We start from the raw sequence: 7,144 nt of genomic DNA, 5'->3' as shown, positions 1-7,144 counted from the left end.
TTTGAAGCCTAAATGGTTTGAGGGTTGTGGTGGGTTTTGTTTTTTTTCTTCCTTAGCATCTTCCGGCTACAAGTTGTCCAGTCATGTGATGAACCAAGTGGGAGGGTTGTGAAAATGTCCTCGTGGAGCTTTATAGGTTACTGTGGGAGTAACAATTAGAAGCCAAGCCCTTCATCTGCTCTCTACAAAATAGAAATCAAATAAGAGATCTCATTATTCTTCCTGTCATGCCCTGGTACCTTCTTAGCCTTTATCCATTCAAAAGGAAGCAGGAAGCTCCATGCAGAGCTCTAGGTACAGTATGACTTTGCTTTTTATATCAGAGCAGCCACAGACTGAAATGCTTCAGTGGTGTCATTTGAGGCAACCTGGGCATGTATTCCAAGATGATGAAACCTTCCTGCTCTACCACTGACCTTCCAAAAACCAAGTCTTCTCCCAGAAGTGTCCATTCTTTTGCATCTGCTTCATTTATTTGATTGCTTCATCACAACACAATTAATGAAAAGAGTGAATTAATCAATTAATGGAGAGAGTTACCTTGAGAAGAAGGTGATGTGCTCTAGGCCAAGAAAAGTACCTGTGACTCTTACTTTATAATCTTCAAAAGATAATTTTGGTCTGTGGATAGACGGTGATTATTTGCTGAAAATTGAAGTTATAAAAATCTTACTTGGAAGTAGTTTATTTGCAATTCAGGGTATTTGTGAGCATGTAAACATCTGTATATTCTTACCATGTTCTTGCTAAGTTAGTTTTTATACATGGGGTTACGACTGCATATTTTGGCACCTGGGTACTCCTCCCCCCCGCCTTCCCAAGCTCACTCTAGCCAGTGGCTGTTTCTTTTTCTGTCTATCCCACTTCCTTTTCTCTGGCTCCTTCCAGCTGCCAGTGTGTTCTGCTTACCCCACTCTTACTGACTTACAGCTCCTTTTCCTAGTGGTAGCAACAGCCTTGGGTCAGATCTAGGTATACTCCCCCTTTTTTGGCCCACTTTCAGGTAGCTTTGCTGTGCCTTTGCATGGAAAGAGCAAGAAGATTTTTGAACCATTGGTGCAAGGACTGATCTGGATAGGAATGATGAAAAGTAGTTGGAGAATAAGGAACCAGCAGGTTGGGGACACAAAGCAGTCCATGCTTACCTTTGGTTTGATGTACCAGCTTTGGAGGGCTCCAAACAATGTTTGTGTTCTGCTGTTAAAAAAATTAGTCTGCAGCAGAATTTCACATACATGCCTATGTGCAGCATTTTGCTGTGGTCATTGGAAAAAAATCACACCTAAACCAGAAAATGCTCTTGCATACACAGGCAATTTCTTGTCCTTTCTCCCTCCCTGCATTGGTGTCTTGTCCAGTAGTTCCTGTTTGCTGTATTTGGGATCACAACCTGCAGACTTTGCCAGACATTTATTTGTGTTCTAGCTCACTGTGGTCTGACCCTGTAGATCCCATACCTTTGCCTAATGTCTCCATTTGTGACTAGCTCCAAAGCAAAGCTCAGTCATGGAAAGCTGAGAAACCTGTGTCGGCTTGAGATTGTTTGAATCAGATTTCAAAAACTTCTTGGCAACTTCAGATGTTTTCTTTTTTCTGCTTTTTTTTTAGCCTTAAGTCTGAATGTGCTGGTACTTCTAGCTGTGTTTCCAAGGAAATATTTGTGTTGGGGTGGAGGTGAGGGGTTGGGTATCTTTGATTTACTGCTGTCTGTTCACAATCCATTTTATGAAGTTTAGGGAGGGCATATTTTCCTTCCATTTGTTCAGCACTTGTGAACATGTGCCATTTTACTGCCTGCTCTCTTGTGTCACACTGCTTTTTCCCCAGACTGCACATCACCAAATGCCAATCAATTTATGCTTGGCTGTGACAGAAGACAAGCAGGAACTCCAATTGCTTTCAGCTCCCTACATGCTGCAAGTCACAAAATGATAGATTCATTTTCCCAGCCTTCTGGATCTTGATTCATTCACTGCATGAGGAATCCCTGGTTGTTCTTTTAGTAGAGGATGCCAGAATGCTCCTTTGGCTATGGAGGTACTATTATGTCTTCATAATGGAGCTGCTTCCTCGTCCTGTAGGTTCCAAACTCCCTCAGTCTCCATCTGTATTATCAGGTGTGAATAAGGATGCCTGGTGGGTGGCTTTGGGGACCTCAGCTCCTTACGGGGAAGATTCACAAATAGGATCTCCTCTCCCTGTCCCCTCCACCACAGGTGATGGATTTTGGAGCACTGAAACATGATCACATGGCAAATAACTTTTTGGGAACTTAAGATACTCTCTTGTACATAATTTTTTTACCTCATATCCCACCCGTTTGAAGGATTTTAACCTACTCTTTGCTGTTTTTTGGGATAGGTGTAATGTTTGGAATTTTTTTCCTTACTGTGTCACAAAAGAACACCAGATGCCACAATCACAACCCTCCATGGACATCATAGATAAAATCAGTTCACCACAGATGTTGGCTGTGAATGCAGAGCAGAGCAGACCTTCCTTGCTTGTCCACAGTTTACTGCTGTGCCTGCTCTGATCCCAGTGTGGGCTCTCCACCCTGCTGGCATCCCAGGGAGCTAATGTGCAGCAAATGGTGTAACCTGTATGTGCTTACTCTGCCTTCTGGGAGCTAATAACTAATGACACTGCTTTAGTTAGCAACCATTTGCAGATTGACTACTCTTTTTCTGTGTAAACATCTCCCAGATACAAAGTTTTCTGTGTTGCATAGAAGTTTGACCAGCTCCCTGCTTGACCTGTAGCTTTTTTGCAATGTTAGTGTTGCTAAATGTCTTTTTTTTTTTTCTGCAGTGCAGTATCACATGCAGTGATACATCTAAAACAAAACAAGGTCCATCTGGTTTAATGTTTTATCACTCATCATGGCTCCAGATCTTTGCTCTGGGAAAACATCTGCAGTTCTGGAAATGCATAGTTAGGTTATTTCTGTCCTGCTAACTGGAAGAGGGCTGGAGTTACGAGGCACTGAGTGGTGAACAGCCTTGCAGCTTAAGCCAGCTTCCCTCTTAAGCAGAAGATCCTACCAAGTTGCAACCCACTAAGTTGTGTTTTTATCACATGAAACTGAGCATATGTGCTGCACACCCCAGGACCTGACAGAGCGGGCTCCTCCAAGCAGGTCAAACAGGGCTGGTGTGAGAGCTAAAATAAACCCATGTGGGCAGCAAAGGTCCTGGACTGAACTTCTTTTTTTTTTTTTTTTTATCACTGTCAGTAGAGAGTAATAAATTAGACAATAATCTGGTAGCTCAACTTATTTTAAATTTGTTTACTATTTCCTGAAAGCAACTGTTGAACTTACCACCTATTGTCACCTGTAAATGTATAATTGAATTACTACTTATGTGAATCTGCATTTTCTCTCAAATCTAACAGTTCAATCATACCACTATGTATAAAGAGATAATTTTCTTTAAACCTCATAAGTCTTATTGTATATGTATATAATAGTATTATGATTAGTATTTTCCACTCACAAATGTGTTGGACTGCAGTCCACCATTCTGCTTCCTGTAGCACTTTATGCTACTCCTGCTTTGTTAATCTGGATATTTTTTCAGTTTGGCTTAAAATTACATTTAAAAAACATTTTTTTTCCCAAAATATGAGCCAAATAGAAATGCGCCATGATTTATTTGAAAATATCTAAACAAATTTCCTCAATTTTGCTCTTGTCCTCTGGTATATGCCATCTGCACACTTGCAGAATTTTGCTGATGTGTGAGACTGTGAAACAAAGCAGCTCACATAAAAAAGATAATTGAGAACTCTATTGGCCCAGCTGTGCTGTGAGACTTGCTGAATGTGAAAAATTCCTCCCAAATACATAAATTGCTTGTTACAATTCATTCAGTTTTATTAATCCTGGTTAATATTGCACTGGTAAGAAAGGGCTTAGCTTCCCACTTTTAAATCAGTGGATGTTTTCATGCTGACATCAATAACATTATTATAAATAGTTTTATATGAGACAGTTTCTTTTTAACCCTTCTTTAGATGGTCACTATTTTAATATACGCTATATATATATTTAATATTTGTCACTGTGTAGTAAAAACTGCTTTAATACAAAGTAACAATGCAAATAATGTTTCTTCTATTATATCTATTTCAAATATAGCATCTACAGTCTACATGTAACTGAGAATAATACAGCCTTGAGAATAATATTTGCTCATTGGTGACATATATTATTTTTGTATCTATTGTAAGATCTGTCACGAATAAAGATTATTAACTTATTTGGGCATTTTTGTGCCTATGTTAAAAGGATGATTACAAATGACTTTGACAACATCTATAACAAATGAATAGGTGGTGGAAATGTCTTTGATCACCAAATGTCCAGAGTGACCCATCTTTAGCCAGCATCCCAGCCAGGAACAGGAACAAGGGCTTCTAGTTGCTCCATGCCAAGTTTTGAGGTCATAATCTAAAGAGGGAGAAGTGATGTAACACACCTCTCTTGCCAGAGATTTTCACACTTCCATATCTAAGGTGCTTATGTGATGTGTGTAAAACACAACCCAGACAGAAATTCTGCCTGAGTGGTAAGGGGGCTCTTTTTGTTCTACTTGTGTTGTTTTTGCCAGGTATTGATGATGCTTACAAAACTGAAAGGTGGCCAACTGAGGAGGCTCCAGTCAGCATCCACTGCTCCTCTTGTGAGCCAAATGCCCGGGAGCACAGATGGCCTTTATGACCATTATGGGCTGGAGACACATTCAATGAAAAGTAATTTAAGTTCTTACAGAAAAAGAAAAAGTATACGAATGTGGGTTTGTTCCCAACACGAGACAGTCTGAATCAACAATGGCAATGGGCCGGTTACCAAAGAGTCTGCTGGAGCAAGTTCCCGCTGCCAGGGCAGGATCTCCTCTCCCTCTTGGCCATTAGAGGGAGGAAAAAATAACAGACTATAACAGCCACTAAAATAAGGACCAACACCAAGAATGTACCATGGGTTTAATACCAGCTCCTCCTCTCAAAGTAATTATAGTTGATGTTGCCCAATGGTTACCGATGAACTATCTTTCATCGTGGGCTTTTGTTTGGAGTCAGTAGTTTGGGTTGAACATCAAGACCAGCACACGCTTCTCACGGAGAGTAAAACAGGACTGAAGGTGACAGGGAGTGTCATGCTGCTTCAGCCATGGAAACAGGCAGCCAAGTTTGGGCTAGACCAAAACCCTTCCTACATGTTTGTTTCACATTATATAACCTTTACCCAAAAGTTCACCACAGCACTAATTTTAAAGTGAGAAAAGACCAGGCTAAACGAAATACTGGTATTTCTCATATTATCAACTCCTGCGTACTCGGAAATGTGGTATTTGCTAAAAAAGTATTGGTAAACTCAAAAGTTTTCTTTGAATTTCATGATGTGACCTAGATTTAGGTGATGCAAATAACCCTTTCAATACCACTCTCACCTAACTCACTCCTGCTTATGTGCAAAGGATATGACACGTAACCATCCCCATGACTCCCCCATACTCGTGTTTGTAGGGCTTTAACTTTTCTTAACAGGAAAATTAACTCAGTGTGTGCCTCTGAAGGCTCAAATTCTGCATAACTCCTAAACTTCAGTGCTGCATGTTTTGATGTTTCTTCTGCTGTAGAAGTGAGATGCCTGGCTCATCACTCCAAAGCCACTGATGTGATGGATGTGATCATGTGTATCTTTCAATATATTTTGATTAAAGTATATTCACTGCCTTGGTTAAATAATACAAACTTTTCTCTGTAATATTTATCCTCTTGTTCATCTGTTAGGATGGGACAATGAGCACTGCTCTCAGGTATTTACAGTATTTAAGGCAGAACCTTATTTAATGCAGTGAAAAGTTTGGAAAAGTAGTGGGAAACCAAGTGGAGATCTCTGCAAATAGTCATCAGCAGTTAGGACAAACTCTTTTGTTAGAGCTATGATATGCTCTGCTAGAATCACAGCATTTAAGAGAAAAACTGCTTCCAGAAAAGCTGCCAGACCGTTTCTGTGTGGAAGACCTACCCTCACTATCTTTGCTTTCAAGGGTGCATATTCTTCTATTTTGCACATGGTCAGAACTGCCCCCATCTGAGTGACTCCTCCTAATCCAGGTAGAGATGTAAAGTGAATGCATGCCAGCGCTCTCTGCCCCAGAGGAAATAGGCCAACTGCTGTGCTAACGTCAAGCCACAAATAAATCCAGGCTCTGTGTAAAACAGTATATTTGCTCAAGGTTCAGAGGTGCTCAAGTACTCAGCTGTGAAGTAGGGAGACCAGAAAAGCGAGGAAGTATTTTCCTCCCTCATTGCATATTGTTTGTGTGAGAAGGAAAAAATTGGCAGCTGTATCCTACCCACACCACACCATGTTTCTCCCAGGTTGTTCCCATGTCAGCAGCGCCACTCTTTGTGCTCAAGCTTCTCAACCACAGGGCTAGCCAGCTGTGCCTTCAACGGTGAAGTGGTCTTTAGCTGGCCTTTAGATGACCATCCTTTGCAGGGATCTCAAGAAGAGCCCTCAGGCCTTTTTTTATCATCGGGGCTAAATCTAGGATATCAAGTACCTCGAAATTTCTTTTTTTTTTCTGTCCTGAGCTTTCTAAATTAGGCAATGCTGTTAAGTTTTCAGGGGGCAGATTAAAAGGTGTAATGATTCAAGGTGACAGTCCAACTCACTTTTCATGAAGAAAAAGAATCCCAGATTTTACAATGCTGAGTTCAATGGGTGCAGGCTACCTGTAAAACTAGGTCACATCTTCAAGCTGTAACTTAAACTAGGTCATACTTTCTGACTGGTGAAGAGGGGGAGTTTGAGTTTCAAAATCTCGTAAATTATCATTTCCTGGAAAAGACCCAACGCGATGAAGTGCTATCCAAAAATCAACCAAGCCAGCTTGACACATAAGAGGAAGTTCATAAAACATCACTTTATCTTCCTCTGCTTCATGAAAATGTATTTCCTTTTCAAAATAATTGGTGGTGCAAACATTGATGCTGCTTGTGGTTTTAGCTGCGTAATATGAAGTTTTCTGAGCAGGAACATTCAACACAGACTTTTCTGGTTCCATTCCTATAAATTGCATAAGTAAGGCGGAGGCTTGCTCTGACAAGTTTGAAAGTCGCCTGGGTTTGC

This window comes from Corvus moneduloides, chromosome 2 (assembly GCF_009650955.1).
Source record: "Corvus moneduloides isolate bCorMon1 chromosome 2, bCorMon1.pri, whole genome shotgun sequence".
Lineage (NCBI taxonomy): Eukaryota > Metazoa > Chordata > Aves > Passeriformes > Corvidae > Corvus > Corvus moneduloides.
Note: the sequence above shows the minus strand (reverse complement) of the source record.